Genomic DNA, 23,353 nt, shown 5'->3' on the forward strand with positions numbered 1-23,353 from the left:
GGCAGAGGTTGCAGTGAGCCAAGATGGCGCCATTGCACTCTAGCCTGGGCAACAAGAGTGAAACTCCATCTCAAAAAAAAAGAAAACATAGAAGAAAACCTTCATTACATTGGATTTGGCAATGATTTCTTAGACGTAACACAAAAAAGCACAGGCAATAAGATAAAAAATAGATCAGTTGGACTTTATCAAAATTAAATGTCTTTTGTGCATCAAAAAACACTACCAACAGATTAGAAGGCAACCCATGAAATGGAAGAAAATATTTGCAAATCATATATCTAATAAGAGATTGATATCCAGCATACATAAATACCTCAACTCCTACAGCTCAACAGCAGCAACAACAAAAATCAATCCCTTTTAAAAATAGGCAAAGGGCCAGGCACGATGGCTCATGCCTATAATCCCAGTACTTGGAGAGGCTGAGGTAGGCAGATCATTTGAGCCCAGGAATTTGAGACCAGCCTAGGCAACATAGTGAGACCTCATCTCTACCCCCGCAAAATACAAAAATTAGCTGGGTGTCCCTGTAGTTCCCAGCTACTTGGGAGGCCGAGGTGGGAGGATCACTTGAATCCAGGAGCAGGAGGTTGCAGTGAGACAAGATAGAGCCAGTACACTCCAGCCTGGGCAACAGAGTGAGACCCAGTCTCAAAAAAAAAAAAAAAAAAAAAAAAAGCCGGGGGGAAGGGCAGGCAAAGGATTTGCATAGACATTTCCCTAAAGAAGATATACAAATGGGCTGAATGTGGTGGCTCACGCCTGTAATCCCAACACTTTGGGAGGCCGAGGTGGATGGATCTCTTGAGGTCAGGAGTTTGAGATCAGCCTGGCCAACGTGGTGAAACACTGTCTCTAGTAAAAATACAAAAATTAGCCAGCCGTGGTGGCAGGTGCCTGTAATCCCAGCTACTTGGGAGGCTGAGGCAGGAGAGTCACTTGAACCCAGGAAGTAGAGGTTACAGTGAGCCGAGATCATGCTACTGCACTCCAGCCTGGGTGACAGAGCAAGACTCTGTCTCCAAAAAAAAAAAAATCTGGCCAGGCAAGGTAGCAGGTGGCTCATGCCTGTAATCCCAGCACTTTGGGAGGCTGAGGCGGGCAGATCACGAGGTCAGGAGATCAAGACCATCCTGACTAACACAATGAAACCCCATCTCTACTAAAAATACAAAAAATTAGCCGGGCGTGGTGGTATGCGCCTGTAGTCTCAGCTACTCAGGAGACTGAGGCAGGAGAATCCCTTGAACCCAGGAGGCAGAAGTTGCAGTGAGCCGAGATCGCACCACTGCACTTCAGCCTGGGTGACAGAGTGAGGCTCTGTCTCAAAAAAAAAAAAAAAGAAGATATACAAATGGCCTAGAAGCACATGAAAAGATGAAAAGATGCTCAACATCACTAATTATTGGAGAAATGCAAATTAAAAACCACAATGAGATACCCCTTCATATTCATGAGGAAAAGTATTATCAAAACACCAAAAAATAACAAGTGTTGGCAAGGATATATGGAAAAATTGGCATTGTCGCATTGCTGGTGGGAATTATAAAATGCTATAGCTGATAGATACAGGAGGCAGATAAGGGAGGGTTCCCAGATAATCGCTCACCGTCCCAAACATCATATGCTTTTGTGCAGATGAGGGAACTGGCCCAGAGTCTTCCCTGGACATGCCTGCAATGCCTGTGCACTGAGAGAATGGGGTGGAGCCACCAGGAATTCACACCTTATGCAGGGGGAAGAGCCTGGCCTCTTCAGCTCATGTGTGGTGGCCTGGTATTTAATCTGTGAGGTGAAAGCATGTTCACAGGACCCCCTCTTTCTTTGCTGAGAGTTTTCCTTTCACCCAATAAATCTGCCCTCCTCACCCTTCAATGCGTCTGCATGCCTAATTTTTCCTGGTCATGAGACAATACCCTGGATTTTAGCTGAACTAAGGAGCAAAAAATTCTGCATCATAGCCACTGGGGAAACTGATATAATGATTCCTCAAAAAATTAAAAACAGATTTGCCATATGATCCAGTACTTTTACTTCTTTTTCTTTTTTTCTTTTTTCTTTTATTTTAAATTTGAGACAGAGTCTCACTCTGTCATCCAGGCTGGAGTGCAGTGGCATGATCTTAGCTCACTACAACCTCCGCCTCCCAGGTTCAAGCGATCTTCCCACCTCAGCCTCCAGAGTAGTTAGGACTACAGGTGTGTGCCACCATGCCAGCTAATTTTTGTAGAGACGGAGTTTCACCATGTTGGCCAGCCTGGTATCGAATGCCTGACCTCAGATGATCTGCCCACCTCGGCCTCCCAAAGTGCTGGGATTACAGGCGTGAGCCACTGTGCCTAGCCTGATCCAGTCATTTTATTTATGATACATAAAAGAAGTGAAATGAGAGACTTGAACAGATATTTGTACACCCATGTTCATAGCAGTATTAATCACAATAGCTAAAATGTGGAAGTAACTCAAGTGTTTGTCAATGGATGAATAAATTTAAAAAGTATGGTATACACAGACAGTGAAAATATAATGCAGCCTTGAAAAGGAAGGACATTCTGACCATGCTATTACATGCATGAACCTTAATAATATTATGCTAAGTGAAATAAGCCAAAAGGACAAATACAAATACTTTATGATTCCACTTATATGAGGTACTTAGAGTAGTCAAATTCATACAGACAGAAAGTAGAATGGTGGTACTGAGGCTGCGGTGGAGAATGGGGACTTAGTGTTTAATGGTACAAAGTGTCCATTGGGAAAGACAGAAGAGTTCTGCAGATGGGTGGTGGTGATGGTTGAACAACAATGTGAATATGTTTAATGCCATAGAACTGTTCACTTAAAAATGACTACAATGGGGGAACACTTATTCTATTTTAAGGAATAAAGTGTTGTCTTGATTCTAGAATCATAAATAAAGCCAATTGAAGTCTTTAAGCTAAATTTATTATAACTTTTTTTTTTTTGAGAAAGAGTCTCACTCTATTGCCCAGGCTGGAGTGCAGTGGTGCAATCTCGGCTCACTGCAGCCTCTACCTCCTGGGTTCAAGTCATTCTTGTGCCTCAGCCTCCCAAGTAGCTGGGGTTACAAGCACCTGCCACTACGCCTGGCTAATTTTTGTATTTTTAGTAGAGACAGGGTTTCACCACATTGGTCAGGCTGGTCTCAAACTCCTGACCTCAGGTGATCTGCCTGCCTCGGCCTCCAAAAATGCTGGGATTACAGGCGTGAGCCACCGTGCACAGCCTATAATTTTGTCTTTGTCTTTTGCCAAAGAGTTTGAACCATAACCATAATCTTTTTCCTTTCCTTTCCTTTTTTTTTTTTTTTCTTTTTGAGACAGAGACACTCTGTAACCCAGGCTAGAGTGCAGTGGCTTGATCTCAGCTCACTGAAACCTCTACCTCCAGGTTCAAGAGGTTCTTTGAGTAGCTGGGAGTACAGGCCTGTGCCACCATGCCCAGCTAATTTTTTGTATTTTTAGTGGAGATGGGGTTTCACCATATTGGCCAGGCTGGTCTCGAACTTCCGGCCTCAAGTGATCCACCTGCCTTGGCCTCCCAAAGTCCTGAGATTACAGGCATGAGCCACTGAGCCCACCCTGTAATCTTTTTAAGTAAAAAATATTTGAATGAGGCCGGGCGTGAGAGAATCACTTGAGCCTGGGAGGCTGAGGTTGTGGTGAGCCAAGATCACGCCATTGCACTACAGCCTGGATGACAGAGTGAGACTCCATCTCAGGCAATCAATTAATCAATCAATTTGAATGAGGTAAGGCAGCGGTGGAGTTGAAAAAGCTTGAAAACAAAGGAAGATAAAAAATTGCACTTCAGAAAAATCTCAAATTGACAAGAAGCAGAATAGCTTCAGGAGGGAATGAGTGGATATTCAGCATATTCTCCTCCTCTGGAGCATTGCTAAGGAGTGGTCCCAGGTGGGGTTGCTTGAGGCACAACCAAATGACCTTCCGACCTCCACCTATCCCACAACTGGATCTGTGAAACACTGGATTTGATCTGTAACAATGGGGATGCAGAGAAATTTAAATGGGCTGCAATATACAAACTAAGTGCCTTTCATGGAATTTATAATTCCCAAACTCACAAGTGGTGTTGAGCAGTTGAAAAACATGCAATCTCCAGTCGGGCATGAGGTCAGGAGATCGAGACCATCCTGGCTAACATGGTGAAACCCCCGTCTCTATTAAAAAAATACAAAAAAATTAGCTGAGCATGGTGGTGGGCACCTGTAGTCCCAGCTACTCAGGAGGTTGAGGCAGGAGAATGGCATGAACCTGGGAGGCGGAGCTAGCAGTAAGCCGAGATAGCGCCACTGCACTCCAGCCTGGGCGACAGAGCAAGACTCCGTCTCGAAAAAAATAAAAATAAAAATAAATAAAATAAAATAAAAGCATGCAATCTCCTTGACTGGTGAAAACATACCTACGCATTCAACTTCTCTCTTCTTTATTTCAGAAGAATGACTGCAGGATAACCTACACGGCATGGAATGCCAAAGATGTGGCTGTGTCTTATTATTTCTACCAGTTGGCAAAAATGCACCAAGAGCCTGGAACCTGGGAGGAGTTCCTGGATAAATTCATGGCTGTAAAGGTGTGTTTCGGTTTCTGGTAGGACTATACCAGAAACTTCTGGGAGAAGAGGAAAAGGGTTTTGTATCTTTTACCAATTTTTTTTTTTTTTAGACAGAGTCTCGCTGTCGCCCAGGCTGGAGTGCAATGGCGCGATCTTGGCTCACTGCAGGCTCCGCCCCCCGGGGTTCACACCGTTCTCCTGCCTCAGCCTCCCGAGTAGCTGGGACTACAGGCGCCCGCCACCTCGCCCGGCTAATTTTTTGTATTTTTAGTAGAGACGGGGTTTCACTGTGTTAGCCAGGATGGTCTCGATCTCCTGACCCCGTGATTGGCCTGCCTCGGCCTCCCAGAGTGCTGGGATTACAGGCGTGAGCACTGCGCCCGGCCTCTTTTACCTATCTTTATGAAGACATGAAAGAGAATTCAAAGTGTGGAATTTAGAAGCTGTTAAATAGAGAAAGACATGCCAGAAGAAACTGTGGGAAAAATCCTCTAGTATAGCTCTTCTGATGTGATAAAGCAGAATCCTAGTGGAAATTATACCACTATGGAAAATGATCAGATGGACCATTCTGTCTGCCTTCATAAGAAAGGATATTTCTGAAGACTGGAAGAATCAATTCTTTGTCGCTCAGTATGAGAAATTTAAAGATTATGAAAAGAAAACGAAAGGGTCTACACTGCAGTTTCAATCAGAAATCTAAAAAGGACCTGCTCACTATGTGCGGTGGCTCATGCCTGTAATCCTAGCACTTTAGGAGGCCAAGGCAGGAGAATCACCTGAGGTCAGGAGTTTGAGGCCGGCCTGGCCAACATGGTGAAACCCCATCTCTACTAAAAATACAAAAATTAGCCAGCCATGGTGGTGGGCGCCTGTAGTCTCAGCTACTCAGAAGGCTGAGGCTGGGTAATTGCTTGACCCAGGAGGCAGAGGTTGCAGTGAGCTTAGATCACGCCATTACACTCCAGCCTGGGTGACAAGAGCGAAACTGTCTCAAAAAAAAAAAAAAAAAAAGGACCTACTCTTTCTCCATCTCCTTTAACTACGATCTAAATTAAAAGAAAAGAAATTCCTTTAAACGTTTAGTGAAAGAAAATTCTCTGGATGTTTCCTTAATTACTAAGATTAATGGTTTATAATACAATAATCAAAGAATTTCAAAGTCTACATAGAAAAAACCATTACAGGCCGGGAGCTGTGGCTCACGCCTATAATCCCAGCACTTTGGGAGGCCAAGGCAGGTGGATCACGAGGTCAGGAGTTTGAATCTCCCTTGCCAACATAGTGAAACCCTGTCTCTACTAGAAATACAAAAATTAGCCAGGTGTGGTGGCACGCACCTATAGTCCCAGCTACTTGGGAGGCTGATGCAGAAGAATCACTTGAACCAGCAGGCAGATGTTGCAATGAGCCGAGACCATGCCATTGCACTCCAGCCTGGGCAACAGAGTGAGACACCATCTCAAAAAAACAAAACAAAACAAAACAAAAAACACCACAATACTATCTATATGATTCTAATTGCTTTTCACGGTATTTTTATTAGTCTTACAAATTAAATAATAAAATGAAGTTTACAAACTTTTAAATGGTGAAAATGGTAAATTTTATGTTATGCATATTTTGCCACAATAAAAAAAAATTAACTTGGGCCAGGTGTGGTGGTTCACACCTGTAATCCCAGCACTTTGGGAGGCTGAGGCAGGCGGATCACTTGAGACCAGAAATTCAAGACTGGCCTGAGCAACATAGCAAGACCTGATCACTACAAAAAACAAAGCAGTTAAAAACAGTCAGGTGTGATGGCACACACCTGTAGTCCTAGCTACTCAGGAGGTGGAGGTGGGAGGATCACTTGAGCACAGGAGTTCAAGGATGCAGTGAGCTAGGATCATGCCAGTGCATTCCAGACTGGACCACAGACCAAGACCTTGTCTTTAAAAAAAAAAAAATTGGGGGCTGAAAAATGCAAATACAAATGTCAAGTGTGTCACCACCCATAGTACACAGTACTCTCAGAGAAAAATATGAGTACAATTAAAACATTTTAAATCACATGAGGAATCATTGCTAGGGAAACTCAAGCCAATGCAACAGGGCAGATTATCTCTGTCCCTACTTGGTTGACACTGGCACTGTTGATCCCTCGATGTCTGGCTGTGACTCCTAGAGAATTCGCAACCCAGGTAATTTGCCTGCAGGTTTGGCTACAAGGTCACTTTGTTGCCACCATGATAACCTTCTGCTAGACTAGCTAGCACCATCAACTACTTTCTAAGTACATAACAGTGCATGCAGCAACCTCTGGATCCCTTCCATACCATGCTAAAGCCTGAATAGGATCAGGACTGTCAACTCAGGCCTCACTCTGTTTGTCTGTGCCATGTTGCTCTTCCACTCTGCTTTAACCATCCTGTATTGGTGCAGAGCCACCCTGTGAGACTTTCTCCTATCTTATTTCCAAACAGGGAGTGGAATCCAAGACCGTCTACTTTCAGCTTTCTTCACAGTCAATTTAATAGCTCTAATGGAATTTCTGCCTAAAGGTTAAAATCATGATACAAGGCTGCTTACTCCACTATCTCCCCTTTTTACCCTTTCTGTACTCAAGTAAAAAGCTGAACTTTGACTCTTTTTTTCCTAAATTAATTCCATTTTTTTAGGAGTACTAATCTCCACTCCCATCCCCAGTGGTTGGTAGATACTTGTGGCTGACTATAGAGAAGGTCATATACACAGAAATGGAAAAGAGAAGAACATGTAAAAAAAATTTTTTTTTGAGACAGTCATGTTCTGTCACATAGGCCGGAGTGCAGTGGCATTATCTCGGGTCACTGCAACCTCCATCTTCCAGGTTCAAATGATTCTCCTGACTCTGCCTCCTGAGTAGCTAGGATTACAGCATCTGCCACCACACCCGGGTAATTTTTTGTATTTTTTGTATTTTGTATGTTTCACCATGTTGGCCAGGGTGATCTTGAACTCCTGGCTTCAAGTGATCTGCCCACCTCGGCCTCCCAAAGGTATTACAGGCATGAGCCTGACCTTGATATATTCTTTTAAATTAAGTAAAACAGGCTGTTTCGAGCAACAAGGGAATATAAGTGTTCATGTAATTGAACAGTCCAGAGCTCCAGGCTAGGCTTCATTTAGCTCCTAAAATGACGAGATCAAGACCCAGTTTCTCTGTGTTTCTAATTCTACTTCTTCATTGTTGGTTTCATTCTTGGCAGGCTTCTCTCCCTGTCGTTCCAAGATGACTATCAAAGGTTTCTGGACCCACAGGCTTCTTTGTTCACATGAAAGGAAAACGAGCACTTCTCCACTCCCAGTGATGAACTAAAGTCCAGAGCTGAGTGTGGTTGGACTTTCTCTTCCAATCACTGTGGTTATAAGGGTGGTGTTTACTAGCTTAAGATAACATCATATCCCATATCAATATCCCATTTCTAAAGCAGTAGAGGAGTAGAACCAGATTTCCCCGAGGTACTTGGACCCTGGGAATAAATATTAGATACCAGTTCCAAGAAAAGGGGAAATTTGTGTTGAGTGGCCCAAAACACTAAATATTCACCCTCTCTGATATCTACCAAATCTGATTTGACTTATTGCTCAACAAGCATTTATTGAACAGAATACTAAAAAAAATTAAAATAAAAAAATTTTAAAAATAAAAAATAAATGCAAAACAGAAACAACTTAATCTTAGCAACTCTTTCCTATGGTTGGTACTTCCCCATCAAGATCCTTTCTGACTCTGTGATCTGTGCTCTCGAAAAAAAATGTTTAAATAATATCCAGTAGTTACACTTGATACACTAAAATCCACTACCTAGGAGTCCTCTGCTCAGATTTAACTATGAAAATACAAACAAAAGTCAAGGCAGTGGGGAGGGAATCTGCTGTGAGGAATCACCAGAGCTAGGCCCAGTGGAAGTGTTGGGGGCCTAATGGCAAAGAACAATCAGCCTGCCACCAAATTTCCTAAATGCAGAGTAACTTCTCTCTCCATTAATCCAGAAAGACTCTTTCATTTTAAAACTCAAGATGTGACTGCTCACTGTGGGTATTTAATGTTATATGTAATAATAACAAATGTGATAAAATTAGAGTGAAATCTGCTTCAGCTGTAAGGTGGTTTATGAACCACATTAATGATCTTTAAGGAGATGTGGACATGCAGACTGGCAGCCTGCCCACACAGCAGGTGGTGTTAGGCACAGGCTCCTAAGGGGGGATGGAAGGCTTGAGTTCTATTAGCTTTGCTGCTCAGTAGCTGTGTGACCTTGAGCAAACCCATTAACCCCTCTGGATCTACAAGTTCCTCAGCTCTAAAATGGCAGAGTTAAACTTGATGTTTTCTAAGCTTTTTTCATTTCCAACCTTCTAAGATACTCTAATAAATTGATTTCGTTTTTAAAAGTTCATGAATGAGGCCGGGCTCTGTGGCTCACGGCTGTAATCCCAGCAGTTTGGGAGGCCAAGGCAGGCGGATCACCTGAGGTTGGTAGTTTGAGACCAGCCTGACCAACATGGAGAAACCCTGTCTCTACTAAAAATACAAAAATTAGCCAGGTGTGGTGGTGTGCTGTAATCCCAGCTGCTCAGGAGACTTAGGCAGGAGAATCACCTGAACCCAGGAGGTGGAGGTTGCAGTGAGCCAAGATCACGCCACTGCACTCCAGCCTGGGCAGCAGAACGAGACTCTGTCTAAAAAAAAAAAAAAAGAAAGAAAGAAAAAGAAAATCAAAATAAATAAGTAAATAAAACGAGTAAACATCAGGGGAAATAGGGATATTCTGGCTAAACCAACCTAACAGGATTCTTGCTGAAGATAGGCCAGGGTGATCAGACGTCACCTAGGGGATGGTGGAGGATGTGGAACCTGATCAGATCTTGAGGGTGATCACATATCAAGTGTGGGAGGGTCTTGCTAAACCAACTTAGCAGGGTTCTTTGCTAAAACTGGATTTTTCAAAGGAGTGTACAAATGGGCCTAAGAGAAGTGTTAGGAGATTGGCTAAAGTTTGGCCAGCAAATAATCTTTGTCAATCCTGACCCTCCCCTACAGAATCTCCAGCGAACCTCAGCAGATACACAGCCCCAGGAGGCAGTGTGGACTGAACTGCAGGAATCCCCACTCTCTTTGGTCTGGGGGAAAGATTAAATTTTCTAGGTTCACAGAATTCCCTTCTTCAGAGGCACCTCCAGGGACCCAGATCTTTCCCTCACCACCTGTGTTTCCTAGAAAAGGGTCCTAACTAGGGTGGATCATCCAAGGTTTTGTCTCAGGACAAAACCTAAATTAAGATGACAAATAGAAAGCATGAATTAGTCCAGGCACAGTGGCTCGTGTCTGTGATCCCACCACTTTGGAAGGCCAAGGCAGGAGTGTTGAATGGGGTAAAAAGTTTGAGAGCTGCATAAGCAACATAGCAAGACTCCATCTCTACAAAAAGTTTTTTTTTGTTTGTTTGTTTTTTAATTAGCCAGGTGTGGTAGTGCACACCTATAATCCCAGGTACTTCAGAGGCTGAGGAGATTACTTGAGCCCAGTAGTTCAAGACCCTGTCTCAAAAAAAAAAAAAAAAAAAAAACAGAAAGAAAGAAAATAAATCACCAAAAATCTTCAGAGAGATGAATATTACATGAATGAAAGAGGAAAATGGTGTGTTTATGAAAAGGAATACCCAGAGAACATGAAGAAAGGCTAGAAAATTTAAAGTTAGATAGTAAAAATTAAAAAAACAAATACACAGTAAATGGGTTGAAAGACAGTCTCCCATAACATAGGACAAAAGGACAAAATGATGGAATAAAGGACAGAAAAGATAAGAAAATTAGAAGACCTGTCAGGAAGTCCAGCATCCAAATACAGAGTCTAGAAAAAGAGAAGAGAGAAAACAGAGGGAAGGAAATAATCCTCAAAATAATTCAGGACAATATCCTAGAGTCTGCAGATTGAAAGGGCCTATGGAATGCCAGCATAGCACTCTAAAGTCTGCCCACACCAGGGTATGGCTACATGAAATTTCAGAACCCTGGGGACAAACAGACCTCCAAGATCTAGAAAGAAAACAAACAAAACCCCAAAAATGTTTAAAATTGGCCACATTAAAAAATCAGGAATCAGAATTCTTGGATTTCTTACCAAACTCCTCCCACGTGCCCAGAGCTTCCAGTAAAATTTTCAGTGTTCCCTTCTTAGGTATCAGACAGAGGCCCAAAGAAATTTGTAAATGATGATGAAAAAAGATTGAGCACAGTCTAAAAATCTAAAATTCTGTCACTTCCACGCTACTTCCTAGAAACCAGTGGGATGGATGAAGCCTTTTATTCTTCCCTTAGGCTCCAATTCCTTCACTCTACCTTTCCCTAATCACCACATGATCATCTCCTCCTTGTCTCTCTCTCTCTCTCTCACACACACAGACACACACACATACACTCACTCACTCACACAGGCTTGATTTAAGGACACACGTCATGCTGCTTTTCTTGAGAGGAAACATTGTTAATTATAGCTCTGCCCAGGAAATAGGCAAAAAAATCCCAAGAGCTCAGCTTTTGACAGTAGGGAGCTGCACTTCTTTCTGGACAGAGTCAGACTAAATTTAGTGACAAATTCTAAATCGGTGTGAGACTTTCCCATTTCCTTGAAGCATAATGCTCTATTGATTGCAAGCTGAGTCATATATTGAGACTGCTTCTCACACTGTCAGCTGGAAGTGTAATTCTTGAATGACTCCCAGCAGACATTTATAGATTTTTCAGTCTGTTGAGTTATAAAAGATAGCCAAAGTCTTTTTTTTTCCTGAAGACCTTCAAATAAATCTTGATCTTCACAGTTAAGTCATTGAACATAATTATATACAACACACTGGGAGTAATCTGCATAAAAGCGAGAGTTGAGGTAGTGAAGTTAGAAAAATAATCAAGTGAGTCTGTAAAGAAACAAAGAACAGAGGACTGACAACTGGAGTTCCACCTTCCAGTTTGCTCCTGTTTAAGAGGTAGAAGAAAGAAAAAAGTAACTATTCAAGGTGAAGAGAGGGCAAAGATGGGAATAGGAACCAGGTTAGGGTGCCAGGACAGGAATCAAAGAAAGAGAATACTTCAAGAAAGAGTGTATGGCAGAGTAAAATATGTTGGGGAGACCAAGAAGGGATCTGGCAGACCCATTTAGTGTCCTGTCCATAACTTCTCAGGTCTTATTGCACAGGGCAGGACTCCTGACTCCTAATGTCTTAGGACCTTTAGTCACTGGATCCTATTCTGCCTCAGCACTGTCAAGCCAGAAGTACAGGGGAATTAATGCTTCCTCATCCTCACCCCAATGCAGCAACCCTCAATCAAGGACTGACTAGAGTTGGTATGTATATACGCCAGATTCCTTACCCCTTATAATAACTCTGAGCCTATGCGTACACAGACTCTGAGAGTTCCCCAGCAGAATTAAGCTCCAGTTACTCACAGTGGTAACTGACTTGAAAATACACCATTTATTATCTCCCTTCTCTTTTCTTTCTCATTTCCCTACACCCCTGCTGGTGCTTCTTTGCATCATCTCCAAAAGTCTGGGATGAGAAAAAGCCATTGATAATATATTCTGAAGATCCTTGAGAGGTCAAGGTCAGTAGAATAGAAAAGGCAGAAACTACATGACTGGATTCTAAGAGAAGAGTTGGAGATGAGGAATTGGAGATAGAAATGGAAAACAACTCTTTCAAGAAGTTTAGCATGTAGACAAAAGAAAGAAACGGGGGAGTCACTAATGGGGCAATAGGATTGAAAAAAGTTTTAATTTTATTTGCATTTATCTAGGAAAGATACACTCAGCTGGGCGTGGTGACTTTGGAGGCTGAGGTGGGCGACCACGAGGTCAGGATTCGAAACACCTGACCAAATGGTGAACCCTCTCTACTAAAAAACAAAATTACTGGGCGTGGTGGCTCACACCTGTAATTCCAACACTTTGGGAGGCTGAGGAGGGTGGATCACTTGAGGTCAGGAGTTCCAGACCAACCTGGCCAACATGGTGAAACCCTGTCTCTACCAAAAATACAAAAATTAGCTGGCCGTGGTGGCGGGCCTCTGTAATCCCAGCTATTGGGAGGCTGAGGCAGGAGAATCACTCAAACCAGGGAGGCGGAGGTTGCAGTGAGCCAAGATCACGCCGCTGCACTCCAGCCTGGGGGACAGAGTGAGACTCCGTCTCAAAAAAAAAAAAAAGAGAGAGAGAGAGAGAGAAAAAGAAAGAAAAATCCACTCATATTTTGAGACATATGACTCTAGGACAATGTACGTGTTCCTGGAAGCCCTCCTCCCTCTCTTCTGTTTTCAACACCTCTTTGGCTGGTGTCTCTACCTTACCCAGACTTGTGTTTGTTTTTCTAAGCATTCTGCACTTAGCACTCTTCTCATCCCTTTCTATACTCTCTCTCTGGGTAATTTAATCCTCTCTTATGGCTTGAATTTACACCTATACACTACTGATTCCTAAATTTGTATCTTTAACTCAGAGCCCTTTCCTGGGCTCCAGACCCATGTATTGAACCACCTACTTTATAAGTATTCCTGTCTATCCAGCAGCTCCCTCAAATTAATCATGCAAAAATTGAACTTGCCATCTTCTCCTCAAATTCATTTTTTCTTTGTGCCTAATGGGTGAATGGGACTTGTATTAGTCCATTCTCACACTACTATAAAGGAATACCTAAGGCTGGGTAATTTATAAAGAAAAGAGGTTTAATTGGCTCACGGTTCTGCAGGCTGTACAGGAGACATGATGCTGGCTACCTCCTTGGCTTCTGGGAAAGCCTCAGAAAACTTAACAATCATGGCAGAAGGCGAAGGGGATGCAGGCTTCTCTTACATGGCTGGAGCAGAAGCAAGACGGGAGGGGTGTCACACACTTTTAAACAACCAGATCTCACGACAACTCACTATTGCCATGACAGCACCAAGGGGGATGATGTTAAACCATAAGAAACTGCCCCCATGATCCAGTCACCTCCCACTTTCAACATTGGGGATTACAATTCACCATGAGGTTTGGATGGGGACACAGATCCAAACCATATCAGTACTACAATTTATCTAGTTGCCCATATCAGAAAAATGGAACTCATCCTAAACCATACCCTCTGTCATCACCTTCATCCAATCAGTCATTAAGTTGAGTAAGTCCTTTCTACTTCTTTAACATCTCCCAAGTTAACCCATTTCTTGCATCCCCACTGCTCCTGCCTGAGTTTAGGCTATCATTATCTCTTGCACAGGCCATAAAGGTCTTTTAAGTGGTCACAAAGTTCTCCTAAATGGTCTCACTGCTTTTAGTCTTGACTCTTTCAATACATTTTTCCACCCTTCTGCCAAATAGATTCTCTGCTATTTAAAACATTTCCAGGTCTCTGGGAGAGTTGGTGTGAAGGGAGCGTTTAGAGGTGTGTGGATAGTCAGAATTGGGGAAATTTGTGTCGTGCACCCAGCTTGAAGACTTATTGGATCAGACTTACGGATCTCTCATATCCTTTTCTGTAGGTCCAAAACAAGAATCTGTCCCTCCTCCACCAAAGATAATGACTCTCTTGGAATCTTTTCCTGGAGTCAATCCCTGTGAATCAGGACAGAGATAGAAAAGAAATCCCCTAGTATTTTTCATCTATGAGGACAGCCACCAAGGAAGGACCCAAGGCTAAGAAATGGAGCTGAATAAGGATCATATACAGAGAGAAAAACTCAAGGTGTAGAAAGAGTACCCCCAAGACAAGCATTTCAAGGTTAAGGCAAGGCCAACATGGCAAGATACAAGAAGGAGATTTCCTTTTCTTAGAAAATTCTTGTTTAGAAAGTTTATTCTGGACCTGAGAGGTAGACATTCCCATTCTTGCTCCCACACAGGACAGCAATAATATCTTCTAAGACAATGGTCCTCCACCTGAGGAATGTGTGTAGCCTTAGAAGCATGTGAAGACTTTGCAAAGGATTCAAATGCAAGATGGTTCTAAGAAAACCAAATTTCAGGCCAGGTGCAGCTGCTCACGCCTGTAATCCCAGGACTTTGGGAGGCCGAGGCAGACAGATCATTGAAGGTCAGAAGTTCTAAGCCAACATGGTGAAACCCCATCTCTACTAAAAATACAAAAATCAGCCCGGTATGGTGGTGTATGCCTGTAGTCCCAGCTATTATGGAGGCTGAGGCAGGAGAATCGCTTGAACCTGGGAGGCGGAGGCTGCAGCGAGCTGAGATCACGCCACTGCACTCCACCCTGGTGACAGAGCAAGACTCCATCTCAAAAAAAAAGAAAGAAAGAAAGAATTGAAGAAAAGAAAATGAAATTTCAGATCCTCAACTTTCTTGTTTCTTTTTTTCTAAATGTTTGGTACTGATTTTTATCTCTCAGTTTCTCATTTCCTATCTACCGTTTTTACAGTTATCCTTCCCCCTCTGTACTAAAGAAAGCACACACTTCCCACCCATCCTGAATCTCACTCTAGTGCACCAAGAAAGAGTGAAAGGGTGTGTGGGTGGTGTGTGTCTGTGGTGTGTTTGGTGTGTGTGTGTGCGTGCATGTGCATGCATGCGTGTGTGTGTGTGTGTTGGGGGAGGTATGATATTTTGGTCTTAGTGCTGAGAAAGTGAATCACTGGATAACAAGATTATTTATAAGCCTGGTGTTTCCTATTCTTTAATGTCAACAAAATCAGGGGAGGATCTAATCAAGTTGTCAGCTGATAGTTCAACAAAAATAATTTTTTATAATATATCTTTTTTTGGCATATAACTTAGGAGGAGTTTGAAGCTTGAGTGACATTTGATTATAACAAAATGTCTTCCATTCTTCTATTCCCATCATCTTATTTATATAAAGATTTATCAGAGCCATATATATGTTATGTGTATACATATACACACATAAACAAAAAAGAAATACGAATGATTCTAAATGCTATCTCATTTCAGCAATAAAAAAATTTCACCCATGCATTCATGAAACAATTTTTTAAAATAGCCTTTCCTTGGCCAGGCACCGTGGCTCACGCCTGTAATCCCAGCACTTTGGGAGGCCAAGGTGGGCGGATCACAAGGTCAGGAGATTGAGACCATCCTGGCTAACATGGTGAAACCTCATCTCTACAAAACTACAAAAAAATTAGCCAGGCGTGGTGGTGGACACCTGTAGTCCCAGTTATTCGGGAGGCTGAGGTAGGAGAATGGCATGAACCCGGGAGGCGGAGCTTGCAGTGAGCCGAGATCGCGCCACTGCACTCCAGCCTGGGTGACAGAGTGAGACTCCGTCTCAAAAATAATAAATAAATAAAATAAAATAAAAATAGCCTTCCATCTCATTAATAAACTTATTTCTAATTAATTCCATTTTAATTTACATACATAATTTTTGTTGCCAAGAAGTATGATGGTGTGATCAATAAAAGACTTTCAAGTATAAAAAATTCTGTGGTCTGGGTGCAGTGGCTCATGCCTGTAATCTTAGCACTTTGGGAGGCTGAGGCGGGCAGATCATGAGGTCAGGAGTTCAAGACCAGCCTGGCCAATGTGGTGAAACCCCATCTCTGCTAAAAATACAAAAATTAGCCGGGCATGGTGGTGTGTGCCTGCAATCCCAGCCACTTGGGAGGCCGAGGCAGGAGAATCACTTGAATCCGGGAGGCGGAGGTTGCAGTGAGCCAAGATTGTGCCATTGCACTTCAGCCTGGGCAACAGGTGTGAAATTCTGCCTCAAAAAAAAAAAAAAAATCTGTGGAGAAACTGGAATGGAAATATAAGTTCAAGGAGAAAAAAAGGCCAATGTAAAATTTTCTGCTGAAAAAGAGGTTGTTCATGTTTTGTTTTGTTTTGTTTTTGAGACAGAGTCTCACACTGTTGCCAGGCTGGAGTGCAGTGGTGCCATCTCGGCTCAGTGCAACCTCCGCCTCCCGGGTTCAAGAGATTCTCCCGCCTCAGCCTCCTGAATAGCTGGGACTATAGGTGCACACCACCACACCCAGCTAATTTTTGTATTTTTAGTAGAGACGAGGTTTCACCATGTAGGCCAGGATGATCTCGATCTCTTGACCTCATGATCTGCCTGCCTTAGCCTCCCAAAGTGCTAGGATTATAGGCATGAGCCACTGAGATGGACTGTTCATGTATTTTTTAAATGGATGTTGGTTTGGGGCTAGGTGTGACGGCTCACGCCTGTAATCCCAGCGCTTTGGGAGGCCTAGGTGGACTGATCACCTGAGGTCAGGAGTTCAAGACCAGGCTGGCCAACATGGTGAAATCCCATCTCTACTAAAAATACAAAAATTAGCCAGGCATGGTGGCATATTCCTGTAATCCCAGCTACTTGGGAGGCTGAGGCAGGAGAGTCACTTGAACCTGGGAGGTGGAAGTTGCAGTGAGCCAAGATTTTACCACTGCACTTCAGCCTGGGTGACACAACAAGACTCTGTCTCAAAAAAAAAAAAAAAAAAGAGTGTTAACCGGGCATGGCGGCTCACGCCTTTAATCCCAGCACTTTGGGAGGCTGAGGCGGGTGGATCATCTGAGGTCAGTAGTTCGAGACCAGCCTGGCCAACATGGTGAAAACCCATCTCTACTAAAAATACAAAAAAAAAAAGCCGACATGGTGGTGGGCACCTGTAATCTCAGCTACTTGGAAGGCTGAGGCAGGAGAATCACTTGAACCCAGGAGGCGGAGGTTGCAGTGACCTGAGATCACACCATTGCACTCCAGCCTGGGCCACAGAGCAAGACTCTGTCTCCAGAAAATAATAATAATGATAATAATGTTGATGGGGAGGATATCAAATATTGAATTGCTTTGTTATTTAGATTCCACTGGATTTATTTAAAAGTTATAAAATGACTTATTTTAAAATGTCTATATTTTTAAAGTGTCAGAAACTATATAGTTTGCAATGATTAAACTTATGATAAAAATGTTAAATGTCAACTTAAAAATATACAAAGAGATACATAATTTTCAAATTATTTTAGAGAATATGAGAGTCAAAATGTTTGATGACCACTGATTTAAGATTCTATAAGCCAAGCCCTTTTTTTGTTGTTTTACTTTTTCTGTTTTCTTTTTTTGAGACAGAGTCTCATTCTGTCACCCATGCTGGAGTGCAGCAGTGTGATCTCAGCTCACTGCAACCTCCACCTCCCAGGTTAAAGTGATTCTCCTGCCTCAGCCTCCTGAGTAGCTGGGACTACAGGAATGCACCACCAGACCTGGCTAATTTTTGTATTTTTTGTAGAGACAGGGTTTCCCATGTTGCTTAGGCTGGTCTCAAACTCCTGAGCTCAAGCAATCTGCCTGCCTTGGCCTCCCGAAGTGCTGGGGTTATAAGTATGAGCCACTGCCCCCAGCCCCAAGCCCATTTTTCATTTTGTTTTCTTTTGTTTTTAATTTAACCAAGACTCAAAAAGACCATCATCATCAGAAAAGAGCTCTTGGTCCTGGTGACAGCTCCTTAATGTTGAACTAGGCTCATAAAGCTCTATCCAGGAATTTCAAATTCCATTAGTTTAATATCTGGCCAGTCACCTCCCTTTCCCCTCACTTTCTACTCTACATCCCTCCTCAACTCTAAACTAGAGCCATGAGGGAGCCTTGCAACTTCCCAAAAGCCCCCTAACATTTCACACCTCTCGGCCTTTGCTCAAGCTGCTCTCTCTGCCTGGCATGAACTTTACCTCTCACTACCCTCAGTTCCTCTTCTCCAGCCAAAAGGGAATTTCTCCCAGAAATTGTCACTCATAACTGTTTTGTTTGTTTGTTTGTTTGTTTGTTCGTTTGTTTTGAGACCGAGTCTCACTCTGTTGCCCAGGCTGGAGTGCAGTGGCACGATCTCGGCTCACTGCAGCCTCTGCATCCCGGGTTCAAGCGATTCTCCTGCCTCAGCCTCCCAAGTAGCCGGGGTTACAGGCGTGCACCACCACACTCGACTGATTTTTTTGTGTTTTTAGTAGAGACAGGGTCTCACCAGGTTGGCCAGCCTGGTCTCGAACTCCTGACTTCAGGTGATCCACCCATTTCAGCCTCCCAAAGTGCTGGGATTACAGGCATAAACCACCTTGCTGGAACATAACTGGTTCTCGATTGAGGGTAACTAACCATCCCAGTTTTTCCAGGACTAAGAGATTTCATTAGTATGAGGGACTTTCTGTGCTAAAACCTGGATAGTCCCAGGTCAATCAGGATGGTTGGTTACCCTACCATTGTATGTTCAAGCTACTCAAAATTACACGTAGGGGAGTGGAACCAGCTTTAGGGTATTATATCTTCTCCCAACTGACAGGCCTGTGGAAGACAATACTCTTCCATATCCCAAGAGCACTTTCTTAGGCTAATATAGTTCAAATGCTTTAGGCATTTAAGTTACAGTATTCCCGATTACGAGCTCACACTTCAAACAGCAGTTATTTTGTGGTCTTAAAAGAAACACTCTCTTCTAATTAATTGAACTCACTATGTTTGCATATTCAATTCCTGCCAGTGCATGCCTTAGAGCATCACTTAAAAATAATTTGTCTCTGCATTTGGGGCTCCTAGACTCCTAAAACTAACTTTGAGAGAAACAGTATACACTTCCTGTGAATGTATGTATATGTATTTGGGGAAGTGGGAGATGGAAGGTTGATTTTTTTTTTTTTTTTTGAGACAGTCTTGCTCTGTTGCCAGGCTGGAGTCCAGTGACACCATCTCAGCTCACTGCAACCTCCGCCTCCCGCGTTCAAGCAATTCTCCTGCCTCAGCCTCCTGAGTAGCTGGGGCTACAGGCACGCACCACTACGCCCAGCTAATTTTTGTATTTTTAGTAGAGACGGGGTTTTACCATGTTGGCCAGGATGATCTCGATCTCTTGACCTTGTGATCTGCCCACCTCAGCCTCCCAAAGTGCTGGGATTACAGGCGTGAGCCATCGTGCCCAGCTGGAAGGTTGATTCTAATAACCCTTAGGAGTGTTTCCAGAATTTTCCCAGGACAGAATGTGGTCTGAAGCAGAGAAGTTATGGAGACATGTTACCTGACTGAACTTGAGTCTCCAATCTGTTCAATTGGTACAATTCAATAAAATAGATGTCACTATTTTATTGGATTATTGAAAACATTAAAAGAGGCAGTGTAGCAACTTGGTGAGGAACACAGATTCTGGAGCCAGGCACCCTGGGGTTGAATTTGATCTCTAGATCTTACTAGCTATGTGACCTTGAGCAAGTTACTTAACCTCTGTGCCTCAATTCTATGCCTCAATTTTCTGATCTCTAAGATGTGAATAACAACATAAGCTGCTTCACAGGCTTGTTATAAGAATCAAATGAATTAATGTGTGTAAAGAACATAGAAAGGGGCTTAGTACACAGTAAATGATATATCAGTGTTTGTCAAGTAATTCTATGTGAAGTACCTGGAGCATGAATAGGCACCTGGGAAATGACACTATTATTGTATTTATATGCATTATTTCTTAGCTGGAATCTTTGTATTTTCAGAGAATAAATGGATTCAACAGAAGTTCAGCAAATTACTGAACCATGAGAATAGATTTTCTAACTCTCCACTAAGGGTCCTTTGTTCAAATTGTCTAGGGGCTCACCAAGAAAAGATTTTGAGAGGTCAGATTTTATTTATTTATTTTTTTGCATTGGTGAAAAAGTTCGAAAATTGTCAACAGAATTATTTAAAATAATTTTTTTATATTAGGAAGCTGTCATCTCTGCAGTTTTTATCAAAAGTGTTTTATTTCAATCATTTTTCTGTTTGCCCAGGAAGGGAGGTCAGCATATGCAGCCTGGTTCAGAGTTCAGGTCAGCAGGCAGCCATCCTCAGCAGGGCTTCCCTTGGTACACAGGGCTTTGAAGCCAATTTTGGGTTACCACAGTAACCAAGGGAGCTTCTAGAAAAATTTCCAGATGAAACATTCATTCAGGACACCAACAGGCATGGCCTGGGGGTGGGGAGTTGGGGAGGAGAGGGACAAAAATATACTGTCCCTGACTTCACCAAATTCACAGTCTGTTGAAGAGAAATGGTGTAAAAAATCATTGACTTAGTTCCTCAATTTAAAGATGCTTTTAAAAAACATTTTAAAGCTTCCAAAGTCAGATGCATGAGTAGATGAGTTCATTTAATGTTATGGATTCCCCTGACAGAGATATCTGTTATTAAATTAATAGATTAAAAGATGTCTTACAATCTATAGCATTTTGGAATGGAAAACATTTGGTATACTAGTGTGCCACGTGCTATGACAGAAGCACATGCCAAGAACAGAAGGGGCCCAGCAATGAGGGGAGGGGGAAGCAGCATGAGAGTATTTGAGCTCCCTGGGAAGCTTTGTGCAAGCTTCTGCCTTGGTTCTGACTTATTTGGATACAGAAAAGGATACAGGACTCTACCAGCAGGATAAAAATCAAATTGCCTTCTCTCTTTCTCAGTTAAGTAAATGTGGCACACCAATTTCAGCTTGTGATACACAGATGACAGAGAGGTAGAACAGGGCTTGATGGTGGCCAGGCTTGTGCCACTGATTGCCAGTTTGTGAGCACTCAGCCCTAGCCCTTCCAGCTACATACCCAGGCAGCAAGGGACAGATCTTGTTGAGGAGGCTCATTAGCTTTGAGCATGGCTACTCTCATGGGTGCCTCTAACTGAACTTATAAGAAGTCCTTTGGGAGGCTGAGGCGGGCAGATCATGAGGTCAGGAGATCGAGACCATCCTGGCTAACACGGTGAAACCACGTCTCTACTAAAAATATAAAAACATTAGCCGGGCGTGGTGGCTGGCCCCTGTAGTTCCAGGTACTTGGGAGGCTGAGGCAGGAGAATGGCATGAGCCCAGGAGGCAGAGCTTGCAGTGAGCCAAGATCATGACTGGGTGACAGAGCAAGACTGCTTATGCAATTCTCCTGCCTCAGCCTCCCGAGTAGCTGGGATTATAGGCGCATGCAACCACGCCTGGCTAATTTTTTGTATTTTCAGTAGAGACGGGGTTTCTCCGTGTTAGTCAGGCTGGTCCCAAACTCCTGATCTCGTAATCTGTTGGTCTCAAACGCCTGACCTCATAATCTGCCCACTTCGGCCTCCCAAAGTGCTGGGATTACAGGCGTGAGCCACCGGCATGTCCCTATATAGCCCTTCTTAACAGTTCCCCTCCCACAACCCTTTCACCCATTTACCCAGAGGCCTTCCAGAACCAACAATGTAACGTAAATTGAGACCTGAAGAACAGCTGCTCAAAATTAAAAAATTAAAACCCATGCCTGACAAAGAAAACACTTCTGGAGACAGAATAAGGACTGGGCAAGTTCTGACTTTGCAACTTCCGATCTATTCCTTTGATCCCTACCCATGGCCAGAGCCCCATCTCTTTTTGGTACTCAGCCTACAACGAACTGGCATGTAGTCATTTTGCTCCATGCTATTCCCTTGCAGGGTAGACAGAGGAGGCTTAATTGATCTGGAATCACTTGGATAGGGTCTTGAAGGATGAGTAGGAGTTTGCTGAGGGGAGTTTCACAAGGGGGAAAAGTGGATTCCAGGTACAGAGAAATAGCAACAGCCAAAGCTGAGAAGGCAGAAAACATAAGGGACCTTTTGAGGCTCTATGGGTAATTGTATGTGATGGGAGTATGAACACAAGATGAGGCTGGAGAGGGAGCAGGGCCAGGTGTCAGCAGGACTCTGGGATCAAGTGAGGAAACATAGCTTTTACTTTGGAGATAGTGAGAACCTCTGAGAGATTTTAAGCTGGAAAGTAAGATGCACTGATTTGTGTTTAGAACCTTCGCCCTGACAGCTGCGAGGAGATGGTCAGAGACACTGGGGAGCTGTGGGCAGACCAACCTGCTTGAATCAAAGCAGAGGCCCTGGGAATGAAGTGCAGAGATCCCAGGGATATTTCGTTGGTACGAATGACAGTGTTTAGTGATAGGGGAGGGGAAGGGGAAAAGATATTGCAGAGTGGGCAATATTAGAACTGACTCAGGAAAATAACCAGAAAATGGCACTGCTCTTCAATTCTTCATTCCATTTATATATCATTTTGGTGGAATTGTTTCAACCTACTGTGAGCAAAACCATGTAGAACTGTTTTAAAAGCTCATTCTATTCTATACCAGTTGTATTTGAGATGTCTTATAGAGGAAACACAGTGCCCATTTCTTTTTTCTTCTTTTTCTTTTTTTGCACGTTGCTTTCTTTTTCTTTTTCTTTTCCTTTCTTTCTTTTTCCTTTTTTCTTTCTTTCTCTTTTTCTTTATCTTTTTTTTTTTCATCTTGGCCAGGCTGGTCTTGAACTCCTGACCTCATGATCCACCCACCTTGGCCTCCCAAGGTGCTGAGATTATAGGCATGAGCCACTGCTCCCAGCCACAGAGCCCATTTATGAAGAGACATAGGAGGTGGATTTTATAGGGGGTTTCCTGTGGCAGTGGCAGGTGGGCACACAGTCTGTGCTATCTCCATGGTTTCCAGTTCCCATGCTCTCTTGGTTCTTCATTCTTGGCAAGAACTTCCAGCTGATGCGTCCCCTCTTCAGCCTTTCAGCCTGTAAATGACTGGATCCTTGGAGGCAGGCACCTCTGGACTATCTAGTCAATGTCCCAAAGGGCAGAAGTACATCTTGGCAGAGGAATTCCACATCTCCAGATGTAGTACATCTATCAGGAGGCAGATGAGTAACATGGAAAACTACTCATTGGATCATGGTCACCCTGGGGAGATGTGCTGTGGATGACT

At 43.2% G+C, this 23,353-nt stretch overlaps 1 protein-coding gene across 1 annotated transcript in view; it reads right to left on the reverse strand.

Moving 5' to 3' along the window:
* Window positions 1–23,353, reverse strand: part of SLC35G2 (solute carrier family 35 member G2) — a 67,746-nt gene that overhangs the window by 42,993 nt on the left and 1,400 nt on the right. Inside the window, exon 2 of the mRNA XM_058433346.1 lies at window positions 13,361–13,478. The gene's annotated coding sequence lies outside the window, so the exon portion shown is untranslated. The remainder of the gene's footprint in view (window positions 1–13,360; window positions 13,479–23,353) is intronic.

Source organism: Hylobates moloch, unplaced genomic scaffold (assembly GCF_009828535.3).
Source record: "Hylobates moloch isolate HMO894 unplaced genomic scaffold, HMol_V3 SCAFFOLD_22, whole genome shotgun sequence".
NCBI lineage: Eukaryota > Metazoa > Chordata > Mammalia > Primates > Hylobatidae > Hylobates > Hylobates moloch.